At 45.5% G+C, this 21,790-nt stretch overlaps 1 long non-coding RNA gene and 1 pseudogene across 1 annotated transcript in view; one reads left to right on the top strand and one right to left on the bottom strand.

Moving 5' to 3' along the window:
- LOC119537911 overlaps positions 1-21,175 on the top strand; it is a 46,388-nt gene extending 25,213 nt beyond the window's left edge. Inside the window, exon 3 of the long non-coding RNA XR_005217480.1 lies at positions 20,952-21,175. This is a non-coding gene — a long non-coding RNA (uncharacterized LOC119537911). The remainder of the gene's footprint in view (positions 1-20,951) is intronic.
- LOC119537910 lies at positions 5,018-8,353 on the bottom strand (annotated as a pseudogene).
- Positions 21,176-21,790: the final 615 nt, after the last annotated feature.

Below are 21,790 nucleotides of genomic sequence, written 5' to 3'. Positions count from 1 at the left end.
CTGGGGAATGCCACAGGCCTGGGTCCAGGGAACCTGGGTGTTGGGTCATTGGAGAAAAATCAGCCAAGAAGGCAGACTCTAAAGCTCCTGCAAAGAACCTACTCCCGGGACGCCCCCAGCTCGTGCCTGGCTTTCCCTCTCCCTCTGCATTGAGCCTTACTAGAATCCTGTGACAAGCTGGGATGGTGAAATCCTCTGTAGATCCCAGCTGGTAGAGGATCTTGGAAACGCTCACACCTCCCTCCTCTCTTTATAATCCCAGCTCAGCCTGTTGATTGGAGAAGGGTGGGCCATGTGTCTAAGAATGTCTGAAGGGTAGGAGCTTCCCTAACTGTGACCCACCCCTGCTCCCTACCCCCACCCCCATCCTCCAGCCCCTGGGGCCTGATCTTTAAAAGGGCTTTTGTCTCCTGAGCCAGATCCCTAGACCGAGAGGGCTTCAGAATAAGTGACCAGCAAGTGGGAGGTCAAGTTTTGATCCTCAGGTGAGTCCCAGCTCCTTGTTGAGTCTCAGGGCCCTGCTCTGTAGGTATAGTTTCCCCACCTCGTCTGGCCATCTGGCCACCAGGGAGAGACAGAGTCCGGCAGCCACCTTGGAGCCGACTTGGAGAGTATTTGCACTGGGTTGGAAGCATAACATCAACAAGATGAGCAATTGGCATCTCTTCAGGCCCCAACCGGAAGACCTCCCTGTGACCTGGCAAAGATAGCATGAAGGTGTTTGACCTGCAAGGGTGGGAGTTCTGGGCTTCAGGGAGCTGGAGGGTGGCCTCAGAGTGGGGGATAGGGGAGAAACCTGAGCTTTACCTGAGTGTCAGCCCTTTGAGTATACTATCTCATATCAACCACCTTCACTGGTGTGAAAACTGTGGCTCCCAGGCTAGCAAGTGGAAGGACTAGGATTTGGATCTGAGTCTAAATCAGGCTTCTTTCAAGTAGCAGCTGCAGGAGACAAACTCTGGGAGGGGTTCTCAGACCACAAACTAAAGGATTGCAGATGCAGTGTTTCTTCCATGGCCTCATCTCCTGCCCACACCCCCTTGAAACTTCTATCTCAGCCACCCAGAAATTCTACTTGCACTTATATTACCTCCAAGCCTTTGTACTTGCTGAACCCTCTCTGTGGAATGCTGTTTCCCCCTGCCATTTTCTGCTTGGAAGCCTTCCCTGACCTCTTTGGGTTCCCATAGAACACCATATGCTGTATTTCCCTCTAGCAAAGCCTCATTTCATTGTTCTGAGAGTTACTGGTTCTTAGATCTGTTTGTGCCCAACAGTCCATGACAAGGGACTCAATTCCCTTCTTGTCCCTGAGACCAGTATGTGCTAGCAGACTGGGTGCTGAGAAACTACTTGTTGACTGACAGAATGAGTGCCTGGATTCCTTAACTTACTGAGCCAGGCACTGGGATTCTGGTGCTAAAAAAGTAGACATGGCCCCTTCTCTCAGGAGTGTGTGTTTTATTAGGGAAAAGCCAGACAATAATCACAGCAGGAATATACATGCAAAAGGGGAACAGAGTGATATGCTAGAAAGCCCCTGGATGACTTCTTAAGGTTGAGTGGTCAGGACTTTTAGAGGGGGCAGATTTTAAATAGAGAACTAAGTGGTTATAAGGAGCCAGCCTGCAGAGGGTGAAGGAAGAATGTTCCAGGCACATTCTAGGAAAGGAATTGTTTGAGCAAAGGCTTCAAGGTGGAAAGTGTGATTGGAATGGAGCTTATATATGGGGATAGAACGAGGGGCATGATTTCATGTGAGATCAAAAAGGTGGGGCAGGCAGCTTGGCAGGCGAATTCACTGCCCTCCCCTCTATGTGGGACCTGACTCCCAGGGGTGTAAATCTCCCTGGCAACGTGGGATATGACTCCCGGGGATGAACTTGGACCTGGCATTGTGGGATTGAGAACATCTTCTTGACCAAAAGGGGGAAGCAGAATGAAACAAAATAAAGTTTCAGTGCTGAGAGATTTCAAATGGAGTTAAGAGGTCACTCTGGTGGGCATTCTAATGCACTATGTAGATATCCTTTCTAGGGTTTAGTGAATTGGAATAGCTAGAAGTAAAAACCTGAAACTATCAAACTCCAACCCCGTGGCCTTGACTCTTGAAGACGATTGTATAACCATGTAGCTTACAAGGGGTGACAGTGTGATGGTAAAAACCTTGTGGCTCACTTTCCCTTTACCCAGTATATGAATGGATGAGTAGAAAAATGGGGACAGGGACTAAATGAAGAGTGGGGTGGGTTGAGGGGATGATTTGAGTGTTCTTTTTTACTTTTGTTTTTTATTCTTATTTTTATTCTTTCTGTTGTAAAGAAAATGTTCAAAAATGCATTCGGGTGATGAAGGCACAACTATATGATGGTACTGTGAACAGTTGATTGTACACCATCGATGATTGTGTGGTATGTGAATATATCTCAGTAAAACTGAATTTAAATTAAAAAAAAGGTGAGGCAGGGCCTTCTATGCCATTGAAGCAGCAGCACCCCCCCCCCATGATTTAGAGAATACTTTATTAGTAGATAAGACCTTACAGCAGTTTGGTTTTTACAACAAATACCATGGGAAAGCATTGAAGGATTGAAGAGAGGATTGTTACATAAGATATTTTTGGCTTTTGTTTTTACCTTTTAAAAAAAAGCCCATCAGATAGTAAAACATAGGTAAAAGTTTGATAATAAACAGAATATCTACCATTCTAAAAGTGTCTTCCTACAAAATACTTAATAATTACAAAAAGTAGTGGAGAAACCTGGTAGACACCATCTCAACTGAAAGATCAAAGTTATTGCCAGAAACTGGAAAATCTGGCATCAACTGTCTCCATTAGGGTACACCGAGAAGGACATAATGTTGCTTTTGGACTATTCCTGCCAAAAATGAATAACTTAAGTCTAATCATGATAAACCCAAGATAAACCCAAATTGTGGGATATTCTGCCAAATAAGTATGTGTTTCAAAGATGTCAAGGTCAGAAAAGAGCTTTCCTCCCCCAAATATCTGTCAGTAGGAGACTGAATAAGATGTGACATATACCTAGATGGATTACCCAGCAATTAAAAAGAATAAACTAGATATTGATAGATAATATGGACAGATCTCCAAAGCCGTGTTCTCATAAAACATATGGTAAATGAAGACTACACTGAGATGCCCCTTTTCCCGCACCTATCAGCTTAGCAGAGAACCAAGTTTGTTACTACTGAGTTGACAAACCTGTGGGGAAACAAGACACTTTCATGCATTGCTGGTGGGAGAACAAATTGATACAACTCCACTCAAGTTGTAACTATCAAAATTATAAATCCATTTACTCTTTGTATTATTTTCCCAGACATGCCGTAACAAATTACAACAAACTAGGTGGCTTAAAACAACAGAAATTTATTCTCTCACTGTTCCGGAGTCTAGAAATCTGAAATCAAGGTGTTCGCAGGGCCAAGCTCTCTCTGAAGGCTCTAGAGGAATCCTTTTTCACCTCTTCCAGCTTCTGGTGGCTCCAGGCTTGTGGAAGCATAACTCCAGTCTCTGCCTCTGTCTTCACCTGGCTGTTTTCTCCCTGTGTCTCTGTCCCTGTGTCTTTGCCTCTTTTTATAAGGACACCAGTCATATTGGAATAAGGGACCACCTTAGTCCAGTATGACCTCATCTTAACTAATTATATCTGCAACAAACTTTGTTTCCAAATAAGGTCACGTTCTGAGGTGCCGGGGGTTAGGACTTCAACATATCTTTTTGGGGGACACAGTTCCACCCATAATATTCCTTGATGCAGCAACCCCTCTTGTGGAAATTTACCCTTCAAGTATAACATTCTGCTGTGTACAAGATTGCTCATTGCAGCATTATTTGTAATTTTTTGAAAAAGGAAACAATGTAAGTGTTCATTCAGCTCTCCACCAATGTTTCCACCCTATATATAGTAAGGGAAGGGGAAAGAAACTTTTTCCCCACCAAGAACCCAGGAACTCATCCACCAGTTTCTGTCCCCCTTCCCTTTGTCAGTCCCCTTATAGTGTGAAGTGATAACTTTGGAACAAGGGGGAAGACTCGTGCAAAAGAAAGAGCCCCAAGCCAAGGGATCAGGTACATAGATTGTTATTCACCTTCCACCCCCTACTTGCTGGTAAACCTGGGGCTAGTCCAAGCCCTTCTTTAGAGCTTTCAATTGGAATGAAAAAGCATTGAGGCATCCCCCCCCCCACCACCTCAACTTATTCATCCCTGTGCCAGTATGGATGTATTATGTCCTCCAAACGCCATGTTCTTTGATACAGTCTTGTGGGGGCAGATGTATTAGTGTTGATTAGATTGGATCCTTTGATTGAGTGTTTCCATGGAGATGTGACTCAATCAACTGTGAGTGAAACATTTGATTGGATAATTTCCATGGAGGTGTTACCCTGCCCATTCAGTTAATTGCATCACTGGAGTCGTATAAAGGAGTTCACAGACAGGGGCAGAGCAAGTGAGACTGACATTTTGGAGAACAGCTGCAGCTAAGAGAGGACAAAACACCCCAAGAGCAACATTTTGGAGAACACCATTTTGAAACGCAACCTGGGAGCAAGTGGACACCAGTACGTGCCTTCCGAGCTAGCAAAGGTTTTCAGGATGCCAATGGCCTTCCTTCAGTGAAGGTACCTTACCTGGACACTTTATGGCCTTTAGACTGTAACTTTGTAACCAAATAACCCACCTTTATAAAAGCCAATCCATTTCTGGCGTTTTGCAAATGGCAGCATTGGCAAACCGGAATAATCCCCAAATTATTTACAAGACACAAGACACACATGACCTGTCTATCAGAATTCATTGTCAGAGGAACCCCAGGGCCCCCACCTTGGATCAGGAACAAATGACCAGGGCATGGGCTCTGAATTTGTTGTGAGGCCCCATCATCTGGGAGAGCTGGGCTGAGCCTGGGTCACCCAGGCTGTGTGCAGGGCAAGGCTGAAGTCTGGGCTCTGCTGTCCAGATGTACAGGTGTCAGCAGTGGGAGCCACCTCAGCCAGGGAGGCGTAGCAGCATGAGGGCCAGGCTGAGCAGGAGAGGCCAGGTCCCATGGGGCATGGTCCCAGCACTCACTTCTACAACCCTTATGTTTGCGGCATAGAACTTGGCCACCTCCTCGTTGGGGTTGCCCTGGGCTGGATCGAACCACATCTGGATGCAGCGGCCGCTCCCTCGGCTGTAGTTGCTGACCTTGTAGGAGTGACTCCAGATACCCTCACACAGGGTGGCAGGCATGGGGAAGTAGGACTCCAATGTACAGCAGGCAGCCCCGGCTGGACGCTCATTAATCCCTGATGGAGAACATGGGATACTTAGCTACTAGGCCAGACCTCATCTCTTCCCACCCTAATCCCTACTCCTGTTCCATCTCTCCCTCCCCAGGCCCTCACCTGAGGTCCAGTCCCAGCCCTTGTGCCAGTTGCTTTTGTAGGTGTAGGAGGTGTAGCAGTCCTCCCACCAGCCCTGACAGTCCTCTTTGCACAGGGCAATTTCAGGATCCACTCTTTGTGGCAGCTCTGGTCCACCTGCATGGGGGCTGGAAAGGAAGGGCTCCTCTCAGCCAGGGATGGTGGCAGCCACAGTCTTGAAGGACACCAGACTTGAGGGAGGAGACTGTGCCTCCACTACTCTCAGAGAGAACCCCTAGACCAAGCTCTCCCTGCAAGCAGCTGGCAGGCCCTGCCTTCTGCATGTTTGTGGGGACAGCACTCGTACCTGCTGGATCCAGAGCCCCAGGTTGCAGGAGCACTAGTAGAGACAGGTGTCCTGGATGAAGTGGCGCTTGCAGGGAGGCTCCATCTTGCCGCAGTGGTTCCAGTTGAATTTGTAGATGGGGGAGGCATCCTTGTGTGACTTCTGGCTGGTGTTGACTAAGCAGCAGCCATTATTCTTCCAGGGACTGCAGTGGGGGTGGGGTGGGGCAGGTAAGGCACAGGACTAAGTCCCTTCCCTACCACAACCATTTCCTCCATATAGTTTTGGATCCCCAGCCCCATTAGGTTATCCAAAGAAGCACTTGCTGGGGAGGACCCCTCTATACCTGGCTCTGGAGGAGCCCCTATTGAGAGGAGTACTGGCTTTTAACAGAGAGTAACACAGGGGCTGTGTCTAGGGGAGCAATTTTATTTATACATCTCTTAGCAGTTTACAAGGTTAATCTTATATTATTTGGGTTATTTATATTATTCATTTTGCATCCAGCCAATATTAATTGAGTTTTTATTTTATATTTATATATCAAGCACTGTGCTAGGTACTGTGGATACTGCAGTGACCAAAACAGATAAAAATCTCTGCCTTCATGGAGCTTATGGTTTTAGTCAGGGGTGGAAGAGGAGATGAACATTTTAGGTACAGATAACAGCAGATGCAAACAAAGGCCTTGGGCTTTTGTACTTTATCCTCTCAAACAAACAAACAAACAAACAAACAGTAAAAAATCATCATTGTCCCAATTTGCAGAGTTAAACATATCCCTGATAAAGGGTGGAGTTAAGATTTTAACTCAGGACAGGGAGGAGAGAATGCTGGCCCCAGGTTGTGGTGGGAGGTGGAGGCCAAAGGGGCAGAGCTTTCTCTCTCAGGGTCTGGCACTCCAGGTTAGGTTCGGAAAGCAGTGGGGAACAAAGGAGCCATAGCCTGCACATGGGTATATACATGGACCTGACTAAATGTGGGGAGGTTATCCCAGAAAGGTAAATTCAAAGCAGGTAAGGCAGGTGGAAGTGGTGGAAGTTTCTGTTTAGAAATCACTCTAGGCTGAGACCCAGAAGAGCTGATGTGTGGGGTAATCTTGAGCCAACTGCTTAAACTCTCTGAGATGAGCTCTAGCACCCAGGGTCAAGTGGCAGGGGAGATGTGGCAGGTCTGAGCATCCAGGAGAAACTGTAAGGAAAATCCATTGGGATTTGGCCTAATCTACCCCTCTCCAACAACCCCGCCCACTCCTGGTGCTGGCTGGCACAGGACATCTCCAGGCCTCCCCTACTTTGTGCATGCTCTTCCTTTGATGCCCCCAATTCTTGGTCATCTTGCCAGACCCCATCCACATCATCCCTGACCTGCAAGCCAGGTCAGTAGTTCCTGCCTCCAAAAGAGTTACTCGATAAAATGAAAAGCACTAACCCACTCCCTAGTCTATGGTAGAGACTTCACAAAAACAGCCCATATCACTCAGAATTATAATCACCCCATCTCCCTCAAAGGTCTGCATCTGTGCCATCTCTTGGCTTAGAAGAAGTCCTCCAGAAGTTTCTAAAAGGAAACAAAATGTTGGAATTGACTCAGAAGTCATGTGCTGCTCGGGCTGCCCTGTTCCATGCCAAGCTCCTGATGTCTGGCTATGCCACAGTCTCTCCCTGGGAACATCGGTACTCTCTGACAATGTGAAACCTTGTGGGGAGCACAGGAGACTGGAAGGAATGAAATGCTGGTGTCTCCCATGAACCCGCAGTTCAAATTCGAGTTCATATTCTCTGAGCTGCTTCAGTGGCCTTGCCTGAAAAATGGGGACGCTTGCCTCACTTCCCCTTCTTTTAGCAGCATCCTTGGCCCTGGCCACACCAGACTTCCTGCCACTGCTGGTGCTCTCTCTTCAGCATGTGCTGTCCTCTGTCTGGCTGCTCTGTCTTATTTTGTTTTCCTGGAAAATTCTTACTCATCCTTCAAGGCCAAGGTCAACGTCCCGTTTACTGGGAAGCCTTCGCAGTGTCTCTTCACTATCTGATGGGGGAAGGGGACCCATTGCCCAGTCAACTTTACCTTTGAGCTCCTTAGGCCGGCATATATTTAAGGTTTGGCAAGGTATCACCAGGCCCTCTCCTAGCTCCTGCTAATGACTGGCCTCTCAATTTCCACATGTATCTGTGCCTGCTCTGGGCCTCAGTTTCCCTCATTTGTGTAAGTAGAGAACACCACCCACCTACCAAGCAGACCGTTGGGACATATTCACTGACATGGTGTAAGGAAAGCACGTGGCTCATGGTGGGTGCTAGGCAAATGGTCCCTCCGTTCTTGTAGATTTGGTGGCTTCCTGGTGGGGAGGCCCCTCAGAATCACGTCAGCCATCCCTGCCTCCATCTCCCCCACAGCTGACCCCAAACTTCTTTGCTGTCAGGATCAGCCCCTCTCCCCCACCCCAGACTCCATGCCTTCCTCACCTGCTTGTGCAGCTTGTCCTCAGGGGCTGGCTTTGTTTTCTGGTACTTGGCATCCATGCAGATGTTAAGCAGGTCCATCCTGGCCCGAGGAACCCTGGGCTGGGTGCCCCCACACAGTGACCGCCAAAGCCGAGAGCAACAGCTGTGCCACCTGCCAGGCCATGTCCATCTGTTCCTGTGGGGGAGCCACGGTTGGAGTTGGGCAAGGCCTGAGGGAGAGGCAACGAGCCCTCAAATCTAGCCCAGGCCTCCTGACCCCCTCCCAAGCCCAGATCTTCCTCCCTCCCCGCTCTGTATTTTCACTAATGTTAAGAGAGATGCCCACAGGGCAGCTGAGTCAAGGACTGAGGGGTGGATAGAAGTGAGAGCAAGCTCTTTCCCAGGTGGCAGCCCAGAACTCCTCCTGGACGTGGAGGCAGGAATCCTGGCCTCCCCCTTAGCTGCTTCCAGTCCAGGCTCTGACACTAGCTGGCTCTGTAACCTTGCCAGGAGCCACTGTGCTTTGCTGGACTTCCCTTCTAGATTTTGTCCATAATCTAAGGGCCCCACCAACGTGCAGATTGTCTCAAATCTGCATAAGGAGAAATCACAGGGCATGGGGCTAATGGTGGGTGTGGAATGAGAAAAGGTAGTTCTAGTTCCCTCAGGTTCCCACTTTCTCAGTCCTTCCTCCTTGCCCCAGGGCAGCTGAGGTTGAGAGGCCCGGGAGACCGGGATGCACAGGGAAGCTGAGCCGGGGCCAGGTGGAGGCCACTGAACCATTCAGCTATTGCTCATGATGGCTGTCCAGGTGCCCTTGTGGACACCGGCGGGGGTCCGGGGTGGGGTGAAGATGTGGAAAGCCAGTGAGAGTGCCTGTACAGAGAACGGGCTCTTCGGGGAAGGCCAATGGGTGAGAGGCACGTGGAGGAGGAAACTGAACAAGGGCAGTGCAGACACCGGAGGAAAAGTCAACAGAGAACCCAGCTTCCCTGGAGACCTGGGGGAGACCCCGCCTCACCTCCCACCTCCCATCCTCACTTTCCTTCTCTAACCTGTTCCTGAGCCTCACCTCTGTTCCCAGCCCACCTGGGAAGATGGAGCCTCTTCCCGACTTCCCTCCCCTCTTAACCCTCTTTATAACCCCATCGGAACTGCTTGGCTGGCCTCTCTGGTGGGGAGTGTGGGGCAGGCTTTGTCTAGGAAGCAGCTCAATTTCTCTATGCATAGGGACCAGTTAAATAAATTATGGTACATTCATCCAGTGGGACTCAACTGGTAAAAAAGTGATAAAGCTCTTGATGTACGAATATGAAAAAAATCTCCGATTACACTGTTAAGTGAAAGCAGAAAAGTATCTGAAAGAATGCTATCCTTAATGGGTGGTGAGGGATGGTGGGCAGTAGCATGACTGCAATTAGTACCACTGAGTTGCATACTTCAAAGTGGTTAAAATGGGAAACTTTAGGTTGTATATACGTCACCACAATAAAATTTTAAAAATAGCTAGCTATCTTTTGTGTTAAAAAGGAGGAGGGAGAATATATGTGTTTGCCACAGGAAATTCTGGAAAGGTACACAGGAAGTTAATAAAGTGTTTACCTTGGGGAAGGGACAGAAGTGGGAATGTGACCTTTCTCTGTAACCTTTTTCTATTGTTTTGACTTTTGGACCATATGACTATATACACTTGTGCCAGTTTGAATGTGTTGTGTCCCCCAAATGCCATTATCTTTGTAGTCTTGTGGGACAGACATTTTTGGTGCTGGTTGGATTTGCTTGGAATGTGCCCCACCCAGCTGTGGGAGATGATTCTGATGAGATGTTCCCATGGAGGTGTGGCCCCACCCATTCAGGGTGGGCCTTGATCAGTGGAGCTATATAAATGAGCTGACTCAAGGAGAGAAAACGGAGTGCAGCTGGGAGTGATGTGTTGAAGAGGAGTAAGCTTGCTAGAGAGGAACGTCCTGGGAGAAAGCCGTTTTGAGGCCGGAGCTTTGGAGCAGATGCCAGCTGCCTTCCCAGCTAACAGAGGTTTTCCGGATGCCATTGGCCATCCTCCGGTGAAGGTACCTGATTGTTGAGGTGTTACCTTGGACGCTTTGTGGCCTTAAGACTGTAACTGTGTAGTGAAATAAACCCCCGTTTTATAAAAGCCTATCCATCTCTGGTGTTTTGCATTCTGCAGCATTAGTAAACTAGAACAACACTATTTAGATATAAATATATGTAATGTACATATGCATGCATATGTATATAAATATGTAAAATGTTGACTGAAAAAACAAGATACCCAATGATTTCTCTGACTTGATACCATTTATGTAAATTTCAATAACCAGGGTAGGCACAAAACAATGCCATATAATGGTTATGGATGCTGTCCTTGTGTTTGAAAAGTATAAACAGAAGGTCACCGATAGTACTGAATCACTGGATATACTTCAGAGAAATTCTATGCAGTCATGTTTATATTCCATTTTTGTGTGCACAAATGGTAGCATACTATTTTATGCTATGGGTAGTTTCACAACACATTTATGTTTTTGACAAAAGAAAACAAAAACCTCAAAAACCCAAGTTCCCCATACTTATACACTTGAATCTTACTGTCATGTATGATAACACTTTAAAGTTTCTTCTTTAGGCCTTTGTGGTAGTTTGGAGTCTGTATGTACCCCAGAAAGGATCGTGTTCTTTTAATCGTTTCCTATGAGTGCAGACCTATTGTAGGTAGGACCTTTTAATTAGATTTTTTTCAGTTGAGATGTGATCCACCTCATTCAAGATGGGTCTTAATCCTCTCACTGGAGTCCTTTATAAGAGGATGAAGGACATACAGAAAACCCAGAGAACCTCAATGAAAAAGCCCTAGAGAAGCCAAGAGACAAGAGAGGAAACACAGAAAACAGAGAGGAAGTCACTGAAGCCAGGAGCTGAAAGCAAGGAAACCCTGGAGAGAAGGACCAGCAGATGCCGGCCACAGACCTTTCCATGTGGCAGAGATGTCCTGAAGACATCCTGTCTTCAGAGTCCAGGTATCATCCTGTTGATGACTTGAGTTGGACATTTTCATGACCTAAGAATTATAAATTTTAAGTTAATAAATCTCAGTTGTAAAAGCCAACCAATTTCTGGTATATTGCATTCTGGCAGCTTTAGCAAACCAAAACAGCCTTGTATGGTCTGAAATTCATGAAATTATTCTCCATGGCAAAAGCCTTTCATTAGCCATTATTTTAAAAAGTTAAGAAAGAAAAGTTCACTTTTTCAAATTAAAAGAGCTTAATCCTTAGTCTTTATTTCTCAAACTTTGTTGCAGACTAAAATTCCTACTAACCTAGGAAAATGAATGGTACTGCTCCTGGTTTTGCTTATATAGTAAGGGTAGTGATGTTTTCCCATTATGATATTGTCATTATTTATTGAACAAGTAGGGTGTGTTGGTTAGGTTCATGCGTCAACTTGGCCAGGTGATGGTGTCCAAGTGTCTGGTCAAGCAAGCGCTGGCCTAACCGTTACTGCAAGGTCATTTGTAGTTGGTTAAGAAACCAGAAGGCTGGCTTATTAAATCATCAGTCAGTTGACTGCAGCTGTGACTGATTACATTGATGAAGGGCCGTATCTTCCACAATGAGAGAATGCAATCAGCTGGATTTAATCCAATCAATTGAAGACTTGAAGCAAGACAGATAGAGGACCTTCACTTCTTCTTCCGCTAACCAGCAAAGCATTTCCTGAGGAGTTCATTGGAGTTGCCAGTTCGCTGCCTGAGGAGTTCATTGAACATCTTCATTGGAGTTGCCAGTTTGCTGCCTGCCCTACAGAATTTGGACTCATGCATACCCACAGTTGAGTGAGACACTTTTATAAAATCTTATATTTATAGATATCTCTTATTGATTCTGTTTCCCTAGAGAACCCTAACTAATACTTAGGGTGCCTTCCCTGGAGCAGGGTCTGTGGTTTTGGTTTCTTCTCACTACCTGGTCCTGCCTCGGGTGAGTCTAAGGTGACAAGGTTAGTATCCGGTTATGAGGCGCTGCCTTACTCTTCCCACCTCCTCAGAGCTCTATAACTGATGAATACTGGACCATAACCAGCAGCCCTCTGCCCTCCTTCCATTGTACCAGCCTGTGACCTTGAATGTAGCACTGGGTCTTAGTGTTGTTAAAAGAAACACAACAAAATAGAGTTCCTATGGCTAAGAGATTTCAAATGGAGTGTGGAGGTCATTCTGGAGGTTACTCTTATGCAGGTCTCAGCCACATGTCACAAACTGCCATAGTATGCAGAGCCTCAAGCAACAATGTTCCTGAAAAACGTAAGGACATCCAGACACCATAAACAAACCATAAGATAAAGAAATCAATTAACTGTCTAACCTGAGGGACAGGTACCCCAAATATCCACCAACTACAATTAAATTGTGTAATCTTCTTCTTTTCCTTTAAAAACCATTGCCTGGAAATGCCAAGACTGGGCATGATTTGGGTTGCTACCTGAATCTCTGCTCCCCAAATTGCAATTCTAAAGACCTCAAATAAATGCCGTCATTGTCTTGCAGCTTAGTTTGTTATTTCTAGGTTGACAGTGTCTTTACTTCCTGAGTAGGGATGCTTACCTATCTTCCCTCTCAGGAGTGGTTTGAAGGTGTATGTGAAAGTATTTTTGTAGCTTACTAAACATTAACATACAAGATCATGTTGTTTATTGAAAACTACTCCAGGTGTAACAATAAGATTAAGTTTAGCTTTCACACAGGGTAGGTGTGCCTGGAGGGGTGGGGCAGTTCAGGAATTGGCAGAAAGTTAAAAAAACAAACTGTAGTCCATGGTCAGTCCCCCTGTTTATCTGCCCAGTATCCACAGTCAGTCGCCCTGTTTATCTGCCCACTATCCACAGTCAGTCGCCCTGTTTATCTGCCTACTATCTACTATCCTTGCAAGGTGGAGATTCGGGGTAAAGGTTCCTAAAATAGCCTCATAACTTGTTACCAAACTAGCCCAGACTGGCTGTAAAGAGGCCTGTGCATAACCATTATAATCAGGGGTGGAAATTTGTTCCAACCTTCAAATGTTGCAAATTCATAGGGGAAACTTATTTCAAATGTTTCCAATTTGCCAGGGCTGCATGTTTCAAATCTGCCCAGGCTAGTTAGGCTTGTCGAATAAAATGTAACCTCTGAAGTATCCAGCCACTGGAGAAACAGGGGAGGGACTTGTGAGTTAGGCGTAGAGAATAAATACTGCTGAGTCTATTGTTCTGGGCGCCAACCCCCCACATTTTGGTTGGCGCCCATTCTTGCAAAATCGTGAATAAATTCTTTTCGTCTCCACAATCAGGTAAGCATTTATTCCTTTTAGGAAGAGTGCTTGTTTCTCACAATTTCTTGGGGGTTCATCCAGGATCCGAAGCATTGAGGAGGACCCCCAGGACGGAAGAAGGGAAGGCATGCCCTGCCAGTTAAGTAACCTCAAACTCCGTTGTTGGGGGATGTGCCAGTTTGAGTGTATTGTGTCCCCCAAATGCCATTATCTTTGTAGTCTTGTGTGGGGCAGAAGTTTTGGTGTTGGTTGGATTTTCTTGGAATGTGCCCCACCCAGCTGTGGGCAATGATTCTGATGAGATGTTCTCATGGAGGTGTGGCCCCGCCCATTCAGGGTGGGCCTTGATCGGTGGAGCTACATAAATGAGCTAACTTGGGGGAAGAAAAGAGAGTGCAGCTGGGAGTGATGTTTTGAAGAGAAGCAAGCTTGCTAGAGAGGAACGTCCTAGGAGAAAGCCGTTTTGAAACCAGAACTTTGGAGCAGACGCCAGCCACGTGCCTTCCCAGCTAACAGAGGTTTTCCAGACGCCATTTGCCATCCTCCAGTGAAGGTACTTGATTAGTGATGTGTTACCTTGGACGCTTTATGGCCTTAAGACTGTAACTGTATAGCCAAATAAAACCCCTTTTTATAAAAGCCAGTCCATCTCTGGTGTTTTGCATTCCGCAGCATTAGCAAGCTAAAACAGATTTTGGTACCAGAGAAGTGGGGTGCTTTTGCTGCTGACTTTGCAAATACCAAATATTTTGGAATGGCTTTTTAAATGGATAAGGGGGAGTTTCTGGAAGAGTTGTGAGGAGCTTGATAGAAAAGGCCAAAACTGCTTTAAAGAGACTGTTTGTGGAAATATGGACTCTAAAGATACTTCTGATGAGGACTTGAGCAGAAATGATGAATATGTTGTTGTAAACTGGAAGAAAGGCGATCCTTGTTTTAAAGTGGCAGAGAATTTGGCAAAATTGAGTCCTGGTGTCAGATGGAAGGAGGAATCTGGAAGCAACAACCTGGAATACTTAGCTGAGGAGATCTCCAGACTACGTGTGGAGGACGTAACCTGGCTTCTCCTTGCAGCTTATAGTAACATGCGAGCGGAAAGAGATAAACCTAGAACTGATTTCTTGTGTTCAAAGAAACCAGAAGCTGATGGCTTAGAAAATTATGAGCTTCCAGGGGGTGGAATCCCAGAAACTACAGCCCAACATGAGGATGTAACCAAACATGGAATCCAGCCGCCATTTCAGTACAAGCCAAGATTGGAGATGGAATTATCCAGAAAGGATTTGTGGAAACTCCTATTGTCTGATGGCTTTGACCTCTGTGTGCTTCATGCAAAGCCAACAGAATTTTTGCGAGAACTTTATAGACAGAGCCGCTGCCAGTCTGGACTGGAGGAGACAGACAAGGAACAAATTGCAAGAAAAGTTTCTTCAAAGACAGAGCCATGGAGGTTGAGGTCTGGAGTCAAGAGGCCTTGGGCTGGGAGAGTGGAGCAGCCCACATGCATCGAAAGGGTGAGTTTGCCCCGGAGGTCGAGGGTGGGCATTCCACCTCGATGCTCTGGAAGAGTTTTGCCACCCGAGGTCCCAAAGAGGGTGGAGCACATTCCCAGGGAATTGGGGAGAGCCTGGCTGCCACCACATTGTTCTGAAGGGGTTGAGCGTGTGCCCCGGAGATGGAAGGGAATCCGGGAGCAGCCCCGATGTTTGAGGAGGGTAGGGCCGAGAAGGTGGTCTCCCCAATGTGTGGGTATGTTGGAGCACTCACCTAAGCGTTTGGAGAGGAAAGGGCTGCCGAAAAGGTCCTTAGGAAGGGTTAGACTCCCGCTTTCTCAAGCCCCAAGGATGCAACGTCGTTCTGTTAATGACTATCTGACTTTGAAATCTTATGGAGTTTGTCCTGCAGGTTTTAGGAACTGTTTTGGTCCTGTTATGCTTTCTCCTTATGGCAATGGAAATGTTTATCCTATGAATGTCTGTCCTTTGTATATTGGGAGCACATAACTTGTTCTAAGTTCACAGATTCACAGCTAAAGAAAAATTATGCCTTAGGACTGGCCATGCCTATAATTGATTTTGATGGGATCTTGTACTTAACTTCTGTTACTGAAATGATTTAAGATTTTGTGATATTGTGATGAAATGAATGTATTTTGTATTTGGAAAGATAGTGTCATTTTGGGTTCCAGGGGGTGGAATGTGCCAGTTTGAGTGTATTGTGTCCCCCAAATGCCATTATCTTTGTAGTCTTGTGTGGGGCAGAAGTTTTGGTGTTGGTTGGATTTTCTTGGAATGTGCCCCACCCAGCTGTGGGCAATGATTCTGATGAGATGTTCTCATGGAGGTGTGGCCCCGCCCATTCAGGGTGGGCCTTGATCGGTAGAGCTACATAAATGAGCTAACTTGGGGGAAGAAAAGAGAGTGCAGCTGGGAGTGATGTTTTGAAGAGAAGCAAGCTTGCTAGAGAGGAACGTCCTAGGAGAAAGCCGTTTTGAAACCAGAACTTTGGAGCAGACGCCAGCTGCCTTCCTAGCTAACAGAGGTTTTCCGGACACCACTGGCCGTCCTCCGGTGAAGGTACCCGATTGCTGAGGTGTTACCTTGGATGCTTTGTGGCCTTAAGACTGTAACTGTGTAGTGAAATAAACCCCCGTTTTATAAAAGCCTGTCCATCTCTGGTGTTTTGCATTCTGCAGCATTAGCAAACTAAGACAGGGGACAACCTCTAACTGCTGGTGAGACCCGCAATCAGATGCTTAAGTCTGCCGATTGTGGACAAGAAAAGGGGAAAAAAAATGTGCCTTGCAGCCACCAGGTAACTCTGTGCACAGACCAAAGTAAGAAAAAAGGACTATTATTACCTTGGTGGTGGGGACATTCTGCTGAGTCTGAGGCTGATCCTAAGGGAAAAACGCCCAGGTAAGACTCAGACGGGGGAATTGAGGCAGTTGGCTGGCTGGGGAACAAAGGCAAAAGGGTACCTGTAGGGTCTCCCAGAAACATTCCTCTGAATGGTCCATTAGGGAGGATGTTGAAACATTGGGCTGAAAGTGATTGGACCAAGGGAAAGAATAAAAGGAAAATGATTAAATATTGCTGTTACCTCTGGACAAAAGAAAGCATTTTGCTGCCCGATGTTTTCTGGCCAAAATACGAGGCAGATGAGAAATGGCTTTGTGCCAATCTCGTGCATTATGTTAACAAAAAGAAACATTTTTTCCAAAGAGAAATCTAGCTATGCCATGTGCTGGCTGCAGGAAAAGGAGACCAGTTTTTATCCCATGAAAGTTAAGAGCCCAGATTCAGGGACTAAATCTTTAGAGACTAAAACCTGCGATCCTTTATTAAGCTTTCCCCACCTTATGTTTCCCCTCCCCTACTGGGGCAGAAACAGTTGAACCTTAAAAATTCAATGGAACCAGGCCACGCCCCTAGGCAATCAAAAGGGCAATAGGAGGGGCAATCAGTGTGGACTGCTCCACCAGTTACAACCCACCAACAGTTAAGAAAAGAACTGAAACTGTAAAAAATATATACAGGAGCTTCTGTTTCCAGAGGCTCCTGAGGAGAGGAGTATGAGAGCATACAAACCTGCTGAGTCTCTGTACCCTCTCAGAAAAGTACCTATTGGGCCAGGAGAAATTGGTTATGTAACTGTCCCATTGACAAGTACAGAAGTAAGGAAGTTCAAGAGGAAAATGAAATCATTAATGGAGGACTCAGTGGGGCTAGCCAAAAAATTAGTTTAATTCTTAGGCCCCAGTTTATATACCTGGTCTGAACTAATGTCCATACTAAACATCCTCTTTATAGGAGACGAAAGGGGAATGGTGAGGAAGGTGGCTATAAGAGAATGGGAGAGGCAGCACCCGCCCGGACAAGGGGTAATGGCAGCAGAGCAGAAGTTCCCCAATGTGGACCCCAATTGGGATAATAATGAACAGGGGGCTAAAACACACGTGGAAGATCTTAGAAAACTTGTTTTACTGGGAATTAAATTGGCTGCACCCAAATTCCAAAACTTAAGTCTTTTGAGGTAAATCAGAAAAAAAATAAGACCCCCTCAGCCCACCTGCAAAGGTTGAGGGACCAGGTGAGAAAATACTCAGGGATGGACCCTGATGATCCTGTGGCCCAGGGAATGCTAAAGATCAGCTATGTAAAGAGATCTTTGCCTGATATTCAGAAAAAGATCCCGAAAATGGAAGGATGGCTGAATAAGCCCTTGGAGGAGTTACTGAGAGAGTCTCAGAAAGTGTTTGTAAGGAGAAGGAAAAGCAGAAGCAGAAAGCTAAGGTCATGATAAGTACGATTAATCACATGGTCAAGGAGAGATTAGGGACGAGGCAGGGAGGAGATAGACGGGCGAAATAGAGAAGCAGTTGGAACCAGTTGGAAAGAAGGGAGAAGGGTACAAAACTTCACAGGGTGCTATCACTGTGAGAAACCTGGTCATTTCAAAAGAGAGTGCCCGAGTTTAAAGAAAAAAGGTCGGTGGTACCCCTGATGAATTTTAAGGATTAGGGGGGTCAGAGGCTCCTTATCCCAAGAGCCTACAGGGAGCTTCTAGTAAATCTGAAAGTGGGCCCATTTCAAGAAGAAATTACATTTTTAGTGGACACCAGGGCAGCTCGATCTTCTGTAAGTCATCCCCCAAAGGGGATCGAGCTTTCTGGTAGTTCCTTTGCGGTTTTGGGGGTAAAAGGGGAGAAATTTAAAGTTCCCATCCTTGAGCTAACTAATATTTGTTGGGAGGACAACCAAATTGTAACCCCCTTGTTGTATATCCCAGAAGCCTGGAGTAATTTTCTGGGAAGAGACCTAATAATACCCATGAGGTTAAATTTAAAAGTAAGGGATGAGCAAATTGAGGTTGTTTTAGCCTTCCTCACCAAAAAAAATAAAAGGAATATAAAAAAAAAAGTATGGGTAAAGGAAGAAAATAGAGGAGGTTGCAGTTACCCCCTATTAAAATCAAATTGAAGAAGGAAGGGGAAGTTGTTTGCCAGAGACAATATCCCATTCCACTAAGGGGAAGACAGGGACTTCAACCCATCATCGAAGGTCTCCTTCGAGATGGACTCTTGGAGGCCTGTATTTCCCCTTTCAATACTCCTATTCTGCCTGTCCAAAAACCAGATAGTAGTTGGAAGATAGTGCAGGACCTAAGAGCCATTAATCAAATAGTTCAGGTCTGACATCCTGTGGTTCCTAACCCTTACACTCTCTTGAGTTAGATCCCCTACCATCATAAATGATTTAGTGTAATAGATCTAAAAGATGCCTTTTGGGCCCATCCCCTTAATCCAGAGAGTAAAGACCTATTTGCCTTCGAATGCAAGAATCCCTTCACTGGGCGGAGGCAGCAATACCAATGGACAGTCCTACCCCAGGGCTTCGTGAAATCCCCCAAATTCTTTGGTCAGGAGTTAGAAAAAGTCCTAAAAAGATTTTCAATCCCGTTGAAAATCACCCTTTTACAGTATGTAAATGATTTGTTAATATCAAGTAAGGAAAGGTAGACGGTGGCTCAAGCTACTAAGAATCTATTAAACTTTCTGAGAGATCAAGGCCTGAGGGTGTCAAAAAGTAAACTACAGTTTATGAAAAAGGAAGTTGTATTCAGGCCATCTCATCAGTGAGGAAAAAAGGAAAATTAACCCCCCCAAAATTCAGGCTATAGTTAACCTGGGGAGGTCAAAAGAGACCTGTAGTCTTTCTTTCCAAAATTTTAGACCCTGTCTCTAGAGGATGACCTGAGTGTGTTCAAGCTGTTGCAGCAACTGCGCTCCTAGTGAAAAAAAGTAAAAAATTAACCTTTGGAGGGGCATTAGTGGTCAGCACCCCTCATCAAGTCAGGACGATTTTATCTCAAAGGGCAGGGAGGTGGCTGACTATTTCTCAAATGCTGAAGTGTAAGGCAATCCTAATGAAAAAAAGATAACTTGGTTTTACCCACAGATCATAGCTTAAACCCTGCCTCCTTCCTTTGAAAAGGGCCTGACCAGGCAGGAAGCCCTGAACATAGTTGTTTAAATTTAATTGAATATCAAAATCGAGTTCGGCCTGACTTAAGAGATCTTCCGTTGCATTCGGGGGAAAAATTATTCATAGATGGGTCCTCTAGGGTCCTTGAGGAAAAAAGACATAATGGTTATGCAATTGTGGATGGGCTAACTTGTGCAGTAAGGGATGCTAGCCGACTGCCCAATGAGTGGTCAGCTCAAACTTGTGAGCTGTATGCACTGAATCAAGACCTCAAATTATTAGAGGGAAAGGATGGTACAATCTACACTGACTCTAAGCATGCCTTTGGGGTAATCCACACCTTTGAAAAGATCTGGGAAGAAAGGAGATTACTTAACAGCAAAGGGAAAGAATTGGTCCACAGGAAATTAATGAAACAAGTGTTAACCAACCTACTCTTACCTAGAGAAATATCAGTGGTGCAAATAAATGGACACCAGAAAGGTTATTCTTTTAAGGTAAAAGGCAATAGGTTAGCCGATGAAAAAGCTAAGGAAGCCTCCCTCTGTCCCTCTATAAAGTTAATGGTTCTGATACCCTCCATCCCCAAAAAGTTTGGGGTCCCTATATTCTCTGAGAAAGAAGTAAAAAAACTGGAGCAATTGAGAGCAAACCTAAATGATCAGGGGAAATGGCTCCTCCCAGACGGCAGACAAATGTTAAATAAGCAAATAATGAGGGAGGTCTTATCAGTTTTACACCAGGGGAGTCACTGGGGAGTACAGGCTATGTGTGATCTGGTTCTTAAGCATTTTGGATGTGTGGGCCTTTATACTGTAGCTAAACAAATATGTGAACCATGTATTATTTGCCAAAAGGTTAACAAGAAAGTCCTAAAAAAACAAGTACAAGGGAGAAGGGAACCAAGCCTCAGACCATTTGAAAGTATTCAAGTTAATTACACTGAGATGCCCCCAGTGGGGCAGCTAAAATATGTTCTGGGTCTTCTAGACCATCTGACAAAGTGGGTGGAGGCACATCCTGTTGCCTTGGCCATAGCATCAGAAACTTCCAAAATTATCCTAGAACAAATCATTACTCGCTATAGGTTAGTAGAGAACATTAATTCCGACAATGGCAGCCACTTTACCTCCTGTGTATTGCAAAATGTTATGCAAAGCTTGGATATTGCATGGGATTTCCACACACCCTGACATCTGCCATCCTCAGGAAGGGTGGAAAGAATGAGTCAAACCTTAAAGAAACATCTTTCTAAGCTGGTCTTAAAGACCAAATTACCGTGGACTAAGTGTTTACCCATCACTCTGCTAAGAATTAGAATTGCCCCTAAAAAAAACCTAAGAATCTCCCCCTACGAAATGCTCTTTGGCTTGCCTTTTCCAGGGAAAACTAAAATTCTCCCTTTCTTAGATTCAATGGACGTCTTCCTTAAAAATTATGTACTGGCTTTGTCTCCTACTCTGTCATCCCTCAGGCACCCTGGTTTGCTGGCCCAGACTCCACACCTTAAATTTGCTATCCATCAACACCAACCTGGCAGCTGGGTCCTGATCAAGTCGTGAAAGGAATCTAGACTTCAACCGGCCTAGGAGAGACCTTATCAAGTTTTGTTAACAACTGAAACAGCAGTCTGGACAGCAAAAAAAGGCTGGATTCACTACACCCTAGTAAGGGACCGGTGTCTGAACTGGATGGTAAGTACCCAGCAACTCCACCCAAATCTTGGACAATAACTCCAACCTCAAATCCCTTAAGAATCACTCTAAAAAGACAATAGAAAAAAAAAAAAAAAAAAAAAAGGAAGGGGGGGATCTAATTCTGTGTCTCCATACCACTTAGTTGGGTGCTTTAAAAAACTGAAGAATGGGCAGTTTAAATCTCAGATTAAAAATGGGGCTAATTATGCTAGTCATAATGTTCCCAGTTCAGAATGCAACAAGTCCAGTCAAATTAGTAATAAATATAACTGAAGGCTTAAAGTTTCAAACACTGCAATTTGATGCATGTCAGGTAGTGAACTGTGAAAATTTGGAGTACCAGCAGTGGCTGAGTGGGAAGGGTAAATATCTATGCCCAGAGCCAGTAAAAAGTGTTTTCAGCTGATTCCCCTTGCCTCTCTTGGGCTGATGTATGGTGAACTACCCAATACAAGGGATAAACTGTAGATAAGAGTTGGATCTGCCCAACCCACTGGAAATTAAAGAATAAAATAACTTTCTACAAAGGTAACACCCCACCAAATTGTAGGAATCTTCAATGCAACCCAGTGGTAATAACTATTAAAGGAGCTGATAAATAACCCACTACCAGTGG

The sequence above is a fragment of the Choloepus didactylus genome, chromosome 6 (assembly GCF_015220235.1).
Source record: "Choloepus didactylus isolate mChoDid1 chromosome 6, mChoDid1.pri, whole genome shotgun sequence".
Taxonomy (NCBI): domain Eukaryota; kingdom Metazoa; phylum Chordata; class Mammalia; order Pilosa; family Megalonychidae; genus Choloepus; species Choloepus didactylus.
The sequence above is the reverse complement of the archived record's forward strand: the minus strand, read 5'-3'. Positions and strand labels throughout refer to the sequence as shown.